The sequence below is a fragment of the Tursiops truncatus genome, chromosome 5 (assembly GCF_011762595.2).
Source record: "Tursiops truncatus isolate mTurTru1 chromosome 5, mTurTru1.mat.Y, whole genome shotgun sequence".
Taxonomy (NCBI): Eukaryota; Metazoa; Chordata; class Mammalia; order Artiodactyla; family Delphinidae; genus Tursiops; species Tursiops truncatus.
Window position 1 is genome coordinate 125,108,689 of NC_047038.1, and position 14,692 is coordinate 125,123,380.

Here is a 14,692-nt window from a genome sequence, read left to right on the forward strand (position 1 = left end):
TGAATTGTCTGTTTCTGACAATAGTCATATTCTCCTCTCTACCTTAATTAAAAATATTGATGAGCTAGATGCCATTGAATTGCGGTTTTTTTTTTACAGGCCATGATTTAGTAAAAATAGATGGTGCTTCACTTCTATTACTGAAACAACCCTGAGTATCGTTTCTAAAATGTTCTTTAAGCAAGTCTTGGAAAGCAATATACACATGATGTTATATCATAAGAGATAATCACTAACATTAAATTTTATATCACTCCTCTGAATGGCTGTTATAGTCAGCAGGTGACTTGGTTCAATTCTTAAACAGATCTAGACTATAGAACCAACTGCCTTATGACTGTGATAGCTATTTAGGGTGGTTACTCATTCATTGATACTTGGTATGAGTCCCACTACTGTTAGGCAGCAGGTGTTGGTCCTATAATCTCTGCACAAGAGTCAACATTCTTATTTTGTTTTATCACAGCCAGTAGGTTCCATAGTTGGGTAAACTTTGTAATACTCATGACGCTAATTGGAAGGTGTCAGAGCATTTCTGAACATATTTTTTCAATAAGAATAGCTAACATCTCATGAGGACATACTATATGCCATAGAGCTAGGCATTTTATAAGCAAAATCTGATTTTATCCTTATAGCAACCTATAAATATTACTGTTATCTCTGTTTATAGAAGAGAAATTGAGACACAATCATGTGACTATTAAGTAGTTGAGCAGAATTTCAAAGTCAGGTTTGACTCCAGGGTATATATTCTTTTAACCACTGTGCTGACATCAGGCAGTGAACAAATATCAATGTGGTTGTTTTTATAACATTGGAACTGCGTATGACATGAAGCTTCTTGTTGGACATTGGATCTTAGTGAGAGAATTGGTTGAATGGATGGGGGAAAAATGTGAATTCCTAGTTATTATTTCAGTGGACCAGGTCTGATGATTATAAACAAGCTAACAAGCTAAACCTGCCAACACATGTTGGGAACACATATCCTAATCACATCAATATGAAATATGAAAATTCTATCACACTCAACAACAATTGTTTCAAATAATGGAACTCCAAAAACCTCACCAAGGGTATGTAATAACCGATGAAATTAATTTCTACTGCCCGGGCACAAGTATAACAAATATGGTTCAGAGTTTTGCCTTTAAATTCACAATATTAGTATGAAGAAGTTGGATGGACTTCTAAAAAAGAACATGCTTCAAAAAAGAAAAAGGGCAAAACAACTCAGATAGCTGAAAAGATTATCTGGTAATGGGCAATTTCAAATGAAATGGTTTTGACACAAAGGTCAATTGAAAAGAAATTTAGGAAGCTGGTTATAAAATTAAAAACATTATAAACATGAATTAAATATTTTCCAACACCAGACGTATAAGTATAAATCCATACAGTATCTGATTTATTACAAAATCTTACAGTATGATGCCAATAAAACCGTGCTATATCAAAAGGGACAAACCCTAGTACTTTCCCATATGCCATGTGTTACAGGCAGTTTCGTGCACCTGCTGTGGGTGTGTTTTCAGTACTAAAATATTCATGTACTGAAAAGCCATTACAGATACAAATTATCCAGAATTTAAAGCCTTTTGCATATATATCTCTGGTATGAATCAGGATAACTTAAGCCAAAACAAAAATGCTAAACAAAAGGCAAAAATCTTTTGAAAGAATTGGAGAAGCAGTTCTATTAGCATCATATAGAAATTTATGACTTTATGTGTGCAAATATCAGACATTAATAGATGAGGCGAAGTTTTGATGATACTCGGTTATTCCCTTTATCCTCATGGGAAACACAAATGCGTGGATTTAAAGTTTATAACAACAAAACCCGTGCTCTACATATAGAAAAGTAACATCTCTTTATACATAGAAAAATAATACCTTATATCAATACTTTATTAAATGAAACACACTATTATATACATTAAAAATAGAAATGCATGTGGAAATAGTAAAATGCTGAGAAAATGCCTGAGAACTGCCAGCAATGAATAGTACTACTCCACAATAAATTCTGTTACCATTTTTGACATGACCTGGATAAGAAACTCAACCTGTCAAATGTTCATTTCAGTCATAAGAAGGCAGAATAAAATTGCTTACTTCTTTACTGGAGATGTTAAAGAGGATGTCTTACTAGTTTTCAAATATGTTATGATGAATATTGCTATTTTTAATGGAATTTGGAATCAATTTTATAAATATAAATAGTAGAAACTTACTATTATTTTATTTACTATTATTCCTCTAGATTCATATTTAAAGAATCTTATTGAAATTGAGAAGGAAAAGATCCAATACAGCCTTTTCAGCTTGGAAAAATTATTTGAAATGTTAAACCCCCAAAGAATAAAATTATTGTCATTTTTTCTCCCAGTCTCTTGCTCTTTGGGGACTGTTTCTCTTTTAATTTATTGCTCTGTGTTCTAAAAAGTAGAGAAAGATTACAAAACACATTTTAAAAGTGTATTAAATATAACTTATGGTAAATTAGTAATACCTCTTGAAAAACCGTGCTATGAGCTCTCCCATGGTGCTTCCTTTGGGAGAAGATAACCCAATTGTGTTGATTTAAAGGTTCTGTCTGGTTCTTTTAAACATTCCTTTGATGTTGTATTGCTCTGCTTGTAATAGACTGTTATTGCCCTATATTGAGTTTGCAGAGTGAAAGTAAATCTTTCGTGATGTGATTGTGCCGCCACAAACTCAATATTGTTCATAGGGCCTTTATAACTCTCAGCCACATTGCAGCGGAATAGCACACATTTTCATTTTTACCTTTTTAGATTTTTATTCTTTGTTCTGAGACTGAAAGTATGTATGCTTACCTACACTCTACACTGCTTGTTCTGTGAAGCGGTAACTGTAAGCAAAGAGAACATTGTCAGGTGGTTTTTTTCTTTTTCTGAAATTGTTGATTTTATTGTTGATCTTTTTCATTATGTTCCATTAGCTACTCTGCTATCTTATTGAAAAAGCACCACTATTGGGAAAAGCCCAATTCAAATATCTATCCAAGTTTCTAGTCTGAAATGTTTTCTGAGTACATAACGACACTATTAAAAGAGATTCTCCTGAGGAGTTCTCTCCTCCTTGAAATTCAGATAAATGTGATTTCCCCTGGTGGCAGATCACACACAGAAGACTTATGTGATCAGAAGTATTAACATAGTTAATTCAATATTAACATTGGCCTGTTTGATTGAAAGTAGAAACTTTATGTAATGGCTTACGATATTATTTGCGTCTTTTGTTAAATTTCTTACAAAACGTAGATCGATTTTTCACTGGTACAGCATTCAACTCAGTTTGAAACTGCTTGTAAAGCAAGACAGCACTAAGGCTACTTTTTAGGCATTTTTTTTTACTTCTTGACCTATGCCCTGTTATTACTATCCTTTTTTTTGTTATGTATGATGGTATGATCACACAGTTTGGGGGAAATAATTAGTTAATAAGCAATGTTTGAAAATAAAGAATGTCCACACATGGAAGGAAACATTACAGTAGACTGGATTTTAAATATCTATATTCATTGGGTATATTAGCAGGGTATACCTCTGCTAATGTAATTAATTATTATTATTCCAGAAAGTCAACATTTCCTCTACTACAAACAATTTTCATTATTCTCTCCCTGGTTAGTGAAAATAAATAAAATCATCAGTCTTCAATTCTCAGAGACTGATAAATATTAGTTACACTGGTAAATGTCTGTAGAATCTGCATTTCTAATTATCTTCTTTCTGTTTTCCCTTTCTTGTCACTTCTCCACATCACTCTAGGCCCCTTGCAAATGAAAGTCTAAAGAGCTCTACAATGATTTATGAAGAAACTCAAAGACACACAATTTATAGGAAGAAAATTTCTGAGGTAAGGCTTAATATGCATAATTTTAAAAGATGAACATATATTATTCAATGAAGTTCATAATTGAAACCAGAATTCCTTGGATGGGGTTGTAGAGGGCATCTGACCCAGAAGTTGCAAATCGATGGCCCTGGGGCCATATATGGGCTATAGATGCGTTTTATTTGATTTGAACAGGCTTTAGTTGTTTTAGTTTTTGTTTTAATTAGGTGTTAACAATTTAAAATTGGAGTTTTACTTTAGAATATGAGTTTTCACTTCGGTTGAACAATGGAAGCTCTGATAACACGGGGCCAACGTTTTCACCAGGGACATTCCTTAGGTGGCTTGTGCATTCACTTTCTGGCCACAGTCTCCACATAGGCTGCTTCATTTCCATCACTGCTGGCCCTTGTGGGCATCTGTTGTAGTATCTGTTGCTACTTTAATGCTAGCAAGTTCTTCAGCCTCTTCACTTTGCTCACTCTGGCTTCTTGTTCTGGCATGCCCCTCACTCCAATTCCATCTGTCAGAATCCTTACACCTCAAAAAGCATTGCCTCCCCATGGCTTTCTCCAGTTCCTCATTATTACTTCATAGGAATCTCTCCTGCTCTACTTCTTCTTTTGCCTCTTGTTAGTTGCACACAATCTGCCTTGAGTTATATTGATTGTATTTTCATTTCGCTTCCCAATAATTGTGAACACTTGAAAGGCAGGGGCTATCTTTGCATCCGACAGAGCGACTTCCAGTACGTGCCTTGCACCTAGTATATTCTCTCCATAGATATATAGTAATGTAGATACAGGTATATGGTAAGTTAATTTATGGTTTTTATCTGTTAGATCATTGAAATTAGTATTTAGGAAGTATTTAGGGGATTTAAATTCCCTATCCAAGTGGTCAAGGAAATAAAAATGGGAGGATCAAAGAGGAAAATTCCCTAAATGGATAACTGAGAGTGGATTATAACTATTATTCATCTCAGTAGTTATACAATGAGTTGTTAAATCACAGCTTAAACGTCTTTGGACATTACCACTGGGACAGAGTTCGCCTCAATCCTACCTCCTACCTACATATTATCTGTTAGCAATTTAGCATCATTTCCCCTCTGCTGTGTTCTCCTTTGTATGGAGATAGCAGGACACTTAAGAACTACATTCCCAGCCGTGTTCTGAGTTAGAGTCTGCTAGGAGATGCATTTGTATCAGACCTGCAGGGTGAAGAGAAGTTGGTGCCATGTTTTCCTTCCTCTGGCAGCAGCAGGAAGGCATGTGGACTTCTGAGATATGAGATTTTGCAGTAGCCTCTGAGCCATTTTTCTAAGAATTACCTGGTTCCTGATAGAAGTATCTAGAGCAGTTTCTGCTTTCCTAGCTCTTTTCTTGATGGGACTCTTGCTGACACACTTTGATAAGGAAATAGGCAGCAAGGTACCATTTTAGTAAATTTATTTCTCACTTTGACATGGTCAAATATTTAAAATCAGAGTTTTACCAACTAGAAAATGGTGTGAATGAATATCTCCAGAAAAGAAGGAGTATATCTTCCCCATAAAAGGAAAAATAAATTGGCATTTTTCCCCCTCGGAGAAAGGCAAAGATATCACAGGTTTTCTTTGGATCACTTATAAGAAGAGTATATATTTTTTATACGAGACTATTTGCAAGAGAAGTAATGTTTTGAAAAAACAACCGAGGCTATGTTTAACTGACAAAAATACTCATGATAAAAATGTGTTAAAGGTACAATGGAAAAGAATAAATATTCCCACCCTTCACCTAAATGCAGTGGTTGACAGAGTGTTCTGTATATCATGGATATTTCCTGATTTACATATGAAGAGAAAAGGAAAAGTGCCTTGCTTCTTTTCGGTGAAATCTGGTCTTGACAAATCTAGAATTGGCATTGGTTCCGACTCAGTAGATAAGGAAAATAGCATATTACGATTTACTTTTGCTTTAGGTTAGCTAGAATTTCAGTCAAATTGCTACCACAAACTTATTTTAATTAGCCTGAAACACGATAAGTGAATTTGCCATGGCTGAGTCAGAGCCATGTAGTGTGGAAGGCTAGTCTATTGAGGTTTGCTATTGTGAGTTATAGGATTAGTAATATTCCCGTGAGCCCACCCCTCAAAATCACCCCCAGTCTACAAGACAGAGCTGTCTTGATTGGAATTCAAAGAAATTTTTCTTTGAAAAGATGGTTAGTTACAGCTGATTGCATGCTCTTTCTCTGCTGTGTTTCTAATTGTGCTGGGTTCTTGTTGCCTGTTAGATTTCTTGCATCAGACACTTGGACTCTCTTCTCACAAGTGAAAGGATGCAGGTTGATGTTTTGCAGGTTAAAGGTTTTCTGTGAGATGTTGCTTTGTCCTGGTGAACACGATCTGCCGGCCATTTCACCTTGCTTTTTACACAACAATTTTTTCAAGGTAAACTAAAAAAGTTGAGAAAACAGTCTCTTGTATAGGGTAGTAAAGATGAGAGTTGTATTATTACTGATAATATGTAATAACTGTATTTGGATTTTTGGTGAAAGTCATTGGTAATTTGAGGTACTTTATGTATTTTTGTGACAATTGGTCTCATTTTTGGAACAAATTGGCACTAGACATAAAGTCTCTTTCTTCTTGATCTCTATGACAACATGTTAGAAAACAAGCACATAGAACTAAAAGCAGGAGAACAAAATCTTGATTTACCTCAATGCAACTAATAAGAAAGCTGGAAAATGCAATTAACTAAAAAACCTCATAAAACTTAAATGATTGCAACTGGTTTCTTCAATTTTCAGAGAACCACAAAGTATTATTTCATAATAGGATTTTACATTAAGAGAAATATGCAGGCTGTCTCTAGCAATCATTCTTGATTCACTGTCTTGTAGCTTTTGCACCTGTGCAGCTGTGATTATTTAAAACTCCAGAGAACGGAAGTCCTAAAATTCTGATTCTAATTTGTTAAAAAAAACCCTCTTCTTACCAAAACAAGAATATTTATTGATATATATTTTAATATATGAAAAGTATGTATAATCCAAGTTACAGACATGTATATACTAAAACAAATACTTTGTCAAAATGAAAGGAGAAACTTTGTTTTTGACAATCTAATATATTTTAAAGACATAGAAAATAGTATTTATTAGTGGCAAATCCCAAACAATATAAAAGTGTATAAAACACAATCCTTTCTTTTAACCCCTTACTAGGACTATAAATAATGTCAATAATTTGACATATATTCTCCCAGTTTCCTCCCATATATTTGCAAACATACATGTAATATATGTAGATTTCTAAAAATCCTGAATGGAATAATACTAATCACACTATTCTAAAACCTGCTTTTTTTTTGCTCAACAGTATATTGTGGACATCTTTCTATGTAAATATATAGGGGCTATAAATAATTTTATAAATAAAATAATCAAGAAATAATATAGTTATGGAAAGTAATTACATGAAAAGATATTTTATATGTCAAACCTTGATTAACTTTAGATTATTTCAATTTGTTGGTAACTTAAATGCTTTATTAGTAAATTATTGAAAAAGTTTCCTTGAAAGTGTATCTATGATAATGCAAGTTGTTTTAAAACTTTTCTTATTTTTGCTTACTTTAAAAGATGTATCAGTTCAGTACTTTATTTATAGAGATATTCTGCACTTCAACAAATGTGTTTAATATAATCTCAAATTCTATTTAATCATAATTTTATGATTATCTATAAAAAAATCTTTCAGAAGTTCGAATAACCTGAAAGTCATAAATCAAAAGTCCATTCATCTTCATGCCTTAATGAAAAACAGGGAATGCACTATTAGTTATATGTAGGAGAAAAGGAAACAAGATTATAGGAATAAACTCACTAGGAGAGTTGCATAAGAATAGGAAGAACATTTTAAGAAGTGTAGGACCATCTGGATGTTTGGTAATTATATGGTTTATGACTTTTTTATTTTCTGACTTAGTGTTTTTATGTGAAATAAGATAGAAGTAAGGGCAGACCACCTTTAAGATTATTATGGCATATGGATTATGTTAGAATAGAAACACTCCCATATTTTTGAGATGCCTAACTAAATATTTAATTTCTCAGGTGAGAGAAGCGCTGAGGAATCAGCAGTGTGACCCAGGATCACATTGCTAAGTTCAATGATCACTGCTTACTCCTGATTTTGCTTGACCTTTCAGCATGACTAGAAAGAGCTGTTTTCTTTTAATCTATACATTACTCACTTAAAAAATTTTTTAAAATTTTTTTCCAGCTTTATTAAGATGCAGTGGACATTTAACATTGGGTAAGTTTAAGGTGTACAGCATGTTGATTTGATACACTTATATATTGCAAAATGATTATCACCATAACGTTAGCTAACACCTGCATCACGTCACATAATTACCATTTCTTTTTTGTGGTGAGAATGTTTAAGATCTACTCTCCTAGCAACTTTCAAGTATATAATTCAGTATTGTTAACTCTGATCACTGTGCTGTACATTAGATCCTCAGAACTTATTCATCTTATAACTGGAAGCTTGTACTCCTTGGTCAATATCTCCAGTCGCTCCCACCCTCTCGCCCCTGGCTGGTAACCACCAGGCTAGTTTCTTTTTTTTTTTCTTTTTTTTTTTTTGCGGTACGTGGGCCTCTCACCATTGTGGCCTCTCCCGTTGCGGAGCGCAGGCTCCGGACGCGCAGGCTCAGCGGCCATGGCTCACGGGCCCAGCCGCTCCGCGGCATGTGGGATCCTCCCGGACCGGGGCACGAACCCGTGTCCCCTGCATCGGCAGGTGGACTCTCAACCTCTGCGCCACCAGGGAAGCCCCAGGCTAGATTCTTGAAACAGGTCTTTTCTATTAAGAGATTTGCAAATACGAAAAACAATGCTACTCTTCTCAGTATTTTTTTCTGTTTTGGAAAATATAACTCATTTTATTAAACTATTTATGTTAGCATATCGGAGTTTATTGTTACTTTAAATGATTGAAAAAATAAATATTTTAAATATTTCTGTTTTAATTTCTAATATTATAAATATGGATAGATATAACCCACACAAACAAAAGCTCTTTGGAATCATCAATACTTTTTAAGAATATAAAGAGGTCCTGAGAACAAAAACATTGACAAATGCTGGACTAAATTAGAGGAGAAAATAGATGAAAATAAGATAGTAGGATAAAACAATAATTTTAGCATTAAACCTGACGGGAAACCCAAGAATAATAAAGATCAGAACACTTTCATTTCCAAGGCAAAATTTCTAAGATGCCAGTCATATTTGTAATTACATATTTTGATTTAATATATAAAACTGTTAAAAAAGCAAACTTCAAAAAAATGTAAATTAAATATGGAAAACTGATCAAAATATTATACTTTCCTTTAAATAGTGCTGCACTCCACCCATGTTTAAAAAAACTTCCTGAGGGCTTCCCTGGTGGCGCAGTGGTTGAGAGTCCGCCTGCCGATGCAGAGGACACGGGTTCGTGCCCCGGTCCGGGAATATCCCACATGCCGCGGAGCGGCTGGGCCCGTGAGCCATGGCCGCTGAGCCTGCGCGTCCGGAGCCTGTGCTCCGCAACGGGAGAGGCCACAACAGTGAGAGGCCCGTGTACCGCAAAAAAAACACAAACAAACAAACAAACAAAAAAAACTTCCTGAGGCAGTCGTAGAAAATCTACACTTAGGTCCTTAAACTTAATTGTAATTAAATCCTGAAAAAATAAACACACACAAAAAATCAAAGCATAATAACTCAGAAAAATAAAAACCAAGCCAAAAAAAATAAAAGATCAGAAATGGATGCATTCTTTATAAAGATCTTATGATGAAAATAAATCCCCAAGTATAAGTCAAGTTAACTATGTCTCTCAGTGAAAACAAATGAAGAGAAATCAGACAAATGGTTAATTCCATTAGGCAAAACAAAACACCAGATCTTAGAGAAGCTGAATTAATGCATTGCAAATTAATGCCGTATATAGTAAATTCTATTATGTGTAAGACCCTGGGCTATGAACTTCTAGGAAGCCTTAGATGACTTGTAAAGAACATTGTGGTCAAGACGTTTGTAGTTTAAGATAAAAAACAAATCCAAAGTCATTTAGATGATAAAGTGAAGCATAATTTTTTGAAAAAATATGTAATAGGCTATAAAATAATGAAGAAAGTTTTTTTAATTCTTCAGAAATTTTAAATTACATTAATAGCTATATATATTTCAAATTTAGCCGGACATAACCCTTGGCAACAACATTCATTCACATAACTCAATTCGCATCTACTCATTCATTCATTTATTTAATCTATTAGTCATTTAGTTATACAAAAAATATCTATTAACTATCTACAATGTGCCAGGTACCTTGTAGATGCTAAGAATAAAGAAAAGAGCAGAACAGACTTAATTGACCCTCATGGAACTAAAGGTAAAGAGAAGATAATAGTCAAATAACATGGTTAAACATATATGTTCAAAACTCACTGAGCTCTGAATGAGCAGCAGAGATGCTGTGAAGTACAGGACAGGAGGATGCGATCAAGTTGGGTTTCTGAGAAGGCTTCCCTAAGAATGTGCTATTTGAGCAGGCCTTTGAGGGTGTGTGGAAGAATGGGTAAAGGAGAAGGTCATGATGATGAAGAAGATGAGAAACTGAGAGGCCTAGGTATTGAATTTACCTGCTGTGTTGGAAAGAATTAGAGTGGGGAAGACCACTGTCCAATATCAAAGTTCAGTGAACGAGGAGTGCTCAGCGGATGGGCCCGCTAAGAGGCGTGGGTCTGAAAGCTGCTGTTCTGGTTTGTTTGCTTGCTTTGATAAGTTCATGGTTTTATTTTGTTCTTAAAAAGAAAGTAGAGGAGGAATGGTCCAAAAGTTTTATCAGAGGAGTAAGGGATACCAGTCCTAATTCTGAGGCATGAGGGGTGTGAAAGATTAAGAAGCCACAGCTAGCCTTGTGGTGGCCATGAGAATGTGCCTTGCAGACCTCCAACTACAGGGAGATTAACTAACCAAGGGCCCCAGCAGCCGGTTCTGGCACCAGGACCATGCTGCCCACAGGCTGCCCCAAGCACTGACCAAGTACGGCAGGGGTGATGCTAAGGCAAAAGGCAGCTCTAGGGAGACATAGGACTGCTCATGGGCCCTCGATGGCCTTGCAGACCCGTCCTTAGACTGCAGGACTGTCTAGTCTGCTTCCCTCTCTCTCTCCTTCGTGCCCTGTCATACCTGCACCACAGTCTCAGCTCTCCCAGCCTGTGCTGGCTACTTCTCCATTTTCTCTCAACCGGGCATTACCCTTGAGAAAATCTTTGTGCCTTTAATCCCATTTTAGAGCTGCTTTTCGGAAGACAGATTAACACAGGAATAGACTCCTGGAGGAAATGCTTCAGTTCAAGTAAAGAACCACAGAAACTGCACAGAGGTTAAGGCTAAAGGGGTTTGCTGATTATGGCTTAACAGTTCTCAATGGCAGAGAGGGAAGGGTTGAGGAAAACATCCTTTCCAAAAATTGCGCCCTTTGAATCATTTTTGAAAGGGCATTTGTTTACATACTGACAATCTTTAAGCTATAAAGAAAAGAAGTTATTAAAAAAGATATCGTGAAACATGCATGAAAGGTATAAAAACTTTGTGGCTTTTTATATTCTTCATTGCTGACAAGCAGGGAAGGTCCTTCCATTCTCCACCAGGCATCGCTCCTAAATTCATTCTTTAGGTGTAGCAAGATAAATCCCACCCCTGACGCCCACCCATGCTGTTGTTTGGGGGTTTGCTATCAAATCTCAAATGCATTAACGTGTGGGCTCAGGACCAGGATGAGGCAACCCTGGAGGGCAAGGCTTAGAGGGGCAGGTCGCACAGTGACAACCCAGAGCCTGCAGGGCCCTAGAGTGAGTGCCTCCTCATTTGCCTCAAGTCCTGGCCCTGTGCAGGCTGTCCAAGGACTCGGAGAGGGGCACAAACTTTATTTGTAAGAACTTTCAGCCCAAAGAATTAAGCCAATCCAAAGCTTTCCCTCGTCTCTTCAGGCCCCAGAAGATGGACACTCAGGGTCTTTCACTGATGGGTGGAGTGAGGCAAACAGTGCTCAGAGCTATTTATTTGCTCTTCTCTTTGGCCGTCAGTAATTTCACATAAATAAATTTCAGTGAATTGCAAAAAGAAGGCTCAGGGGTATTTTTCCCAGCAGAGTAGCGAACTTGGAAATAATTCCTTATGTAGGAGCCTCAGTACTTTTTTTTTCCCCTAATAATTAGGAAAGCCACTTTCTTATCTCATACCACCTGCTTGCCTGAGTTGTTAACTTCTGCTAGTGCTTTCAGTTCTTCAGTGCTAGAGGTTTGGAGAGAATTGTTCCATTTTTAAGGATTGGTCTGTTGAATAAAATAAATATAAGCAGTGTGTAATGATTTGGAATCATTTGGAAAATTCCAGTGTCAATATTTGATAGAAAAGACAACTGAGAGGTCATGTTGAAGAGTAAGGAGACAGTTAACAAAGCTAGTGAGGACAATGAGGAAAATCCAACTAGGTATGAGTAATTTTTAACAAGATTAAAATTTCCAGTTCACCTTCCATTGGTAGGGATTGATATCTTCAGGTTGTCTGCATTTGGAATTGATAGCAACAGTTGTGATAAATCAGAAATAGAACAGTTCAGCTACATTTGATTGGCTCTTCAGTAGAGTCAGCTTTGGCATCTTAGGGCTTATAAGAACCTTCCTAGGTGTGTACATTTCACAGATCAGTAAACAATTTTAAATTTAAAAAAAAGGAGTGAGAGAGAATACTGACATGGGTTTGTCAATTACTTTCTGTTAAGTAAGGACATTAAAAAATCAGCCTCCATTTATCACCATAATCATTTAACTCCCCAAGAAAAGACTGGCAAAATCCTAGAGGAGGGCTTCCCTGGTGGTGCAGTGGTTGAGAGTCCGCCTGCCGATGCAGGGGACATGGGTTCGTTCCCCGGTCCGCAGAGCGGCTGGGCCCGTGAGCCATGGCCGCTGAGCCTACGCGTCCGGAGCCTGTGCTCCGGCAACGGGAGAGGCCACAACAGTGAGAGGCCCGCGTACCGCAAAAAAAAAAAAAAAAATCCTAGAGGAAAGTTGGGTCTTCCCTCAGGAAAGAAAGCTCGGCATTTTAGAAATCTTAATCTCTCTCCTTTTCCCTTACTATTATTTTCTCTTTTCAATATAGACTGGTTAAATCTTTGCCACAGACTGGCCCTAGTCCACAAACAAATATTTGAGAACCACAGATTTGCCAACCCACTTTATAAAGAGCAAGAACTTAAGATATTCTAGAAAGATGTAAGTCTATTTCACTCCTTAAAATCTTTACAATGGGTATTTTTTAAAATGTAATACTATTCTGATTGAGGATTTTTTGAGATTTTTAAAAAAAAAAAACGCATTCCAAATACCACCTGCTTTAATACATATTAATTTATTTTACTTTTATAATCTCATAGTAGAAGACTGAAACTTTTTTAAGCTTTTATTGCCAGAGGCCTAATCATTTATATTCCTATGTTCCTTGAATAACTATTTTATTGCTGAAATTTGCAAATCTTTATTTTGAGAGGAATGGAGGCAGAACACTTGGTGATCTTCTTGTCCTAAGAAGATCAACGCCATACTACACACAACACGAGGCACAGAGATTTCCATGACCATTTCTGGAGAGTTCAGATGTCAATAACATGACCCATTAGGTGAACTGAAAGAATAAAATATAGACAAACATCAACAGCCATTGTTCAACCTGAGGCTTTTACAGTTCCCTTCTACAACACACCTGTTACTCCAGATGAAATTCTGCTGCAGTGTGAAGTGCCCTATTTTGCATGGACTTTTGGTGACCTATCTGTAAGCACACAGCAAACACACACCTGCCTGAAAGGTTGGGTCCTCTATTTGTATGTCATTGCTTACTGCAGGGAAGTATAACAAAGCAAGACAACATAGATAAAAATCGCAGACATTAAAGAGGAAATAGAATAGCAAATGATCAGATTAAGTAATAGGAGTGTCAAAGTGAAAGGATAAGACAGAACCAAAAGTCAAATGAATTGATTTATATCTAGGAAACTCCTTGTGAGCCCTGACAATTTTTTTTCATGGAGTTAAAACACAAGGTAAAATTCTTTCATTTATAGGTCTTGCAAAATAATGAACTAGGTTTGGTGGAGAAAACATGAGGCCAAGGGAGCTTGAGCCTTTGAATGCACAGTTGGCCAGTGGGCTTATGATAGATGCAAGGTTCACAGAGAGACGAATACAGGCAGTTCTAAGAGCTTCTGACAATCCACAGGGACATTGTTTCTACTCTGCATGGTATCTTCACATCTTGGCTGAGAAACATTAAGGTGACAGGTACATCTTCTCAGTGCACTTTTGTACAGGTAATTTTAGGAAGGAATTTATTATTTCCTTGAAATAAAATTGGTCTGACTATATAATAAGAATATAAATGAGAACTATATACCATGGGAAGATGGGAAAACCAGATAAGGAGCCAGGAAACCTGGGTTCTGATCTTAAGCCCTAAAACCCAGCACTGTATTGCAATAGGAAAACTACAACTATGTCTATATTTTGTCCTCACTTGCAAAATAAAAGGTTTAGACTTGATCTTTAAAGTCCCTTTCAGCTATAAAGTGTTAGATGCATGGTGTATTTTCTATCTCCCGAGGGATCATTTCATCTAAACAGTGGCTTCATTGCAGTATTGTTCCCTCTTAGAGAAGATTTGCAGACTAAAATCAATATGCAATGCTACCCAGTGTTAAAACATTCTAAGG

General features: G+C 36.3%; 1 long non-coding RNA gene across 2 annotated transcripts in view; it reads left to right on the forward strand.

Annotated features, from left to right (window-relative positions):
* Positions 1–14,692, forward strand: part of LOC109548535 (uncharacterized) — a 197,810-nt gene that overhangs the window by 134,604 nt on the left and 48,514 nt on the right. Inside the window, exons 3-4 of one of the 2 annotated variants that reach the window (XR_012332178.1) lie at positions 3,804–3,891; positions 8,147–8,179. This is a non-coding gene — a long non-coding RNA (uncharacterized lncRNA). The remainder of the gene's footprint in view (positions 1–3,803; positions 3,892–8,146; positions 8,180–14,692) is intronic. The other variant, XR_004526772.2, reaches the window with a different exon arrangement.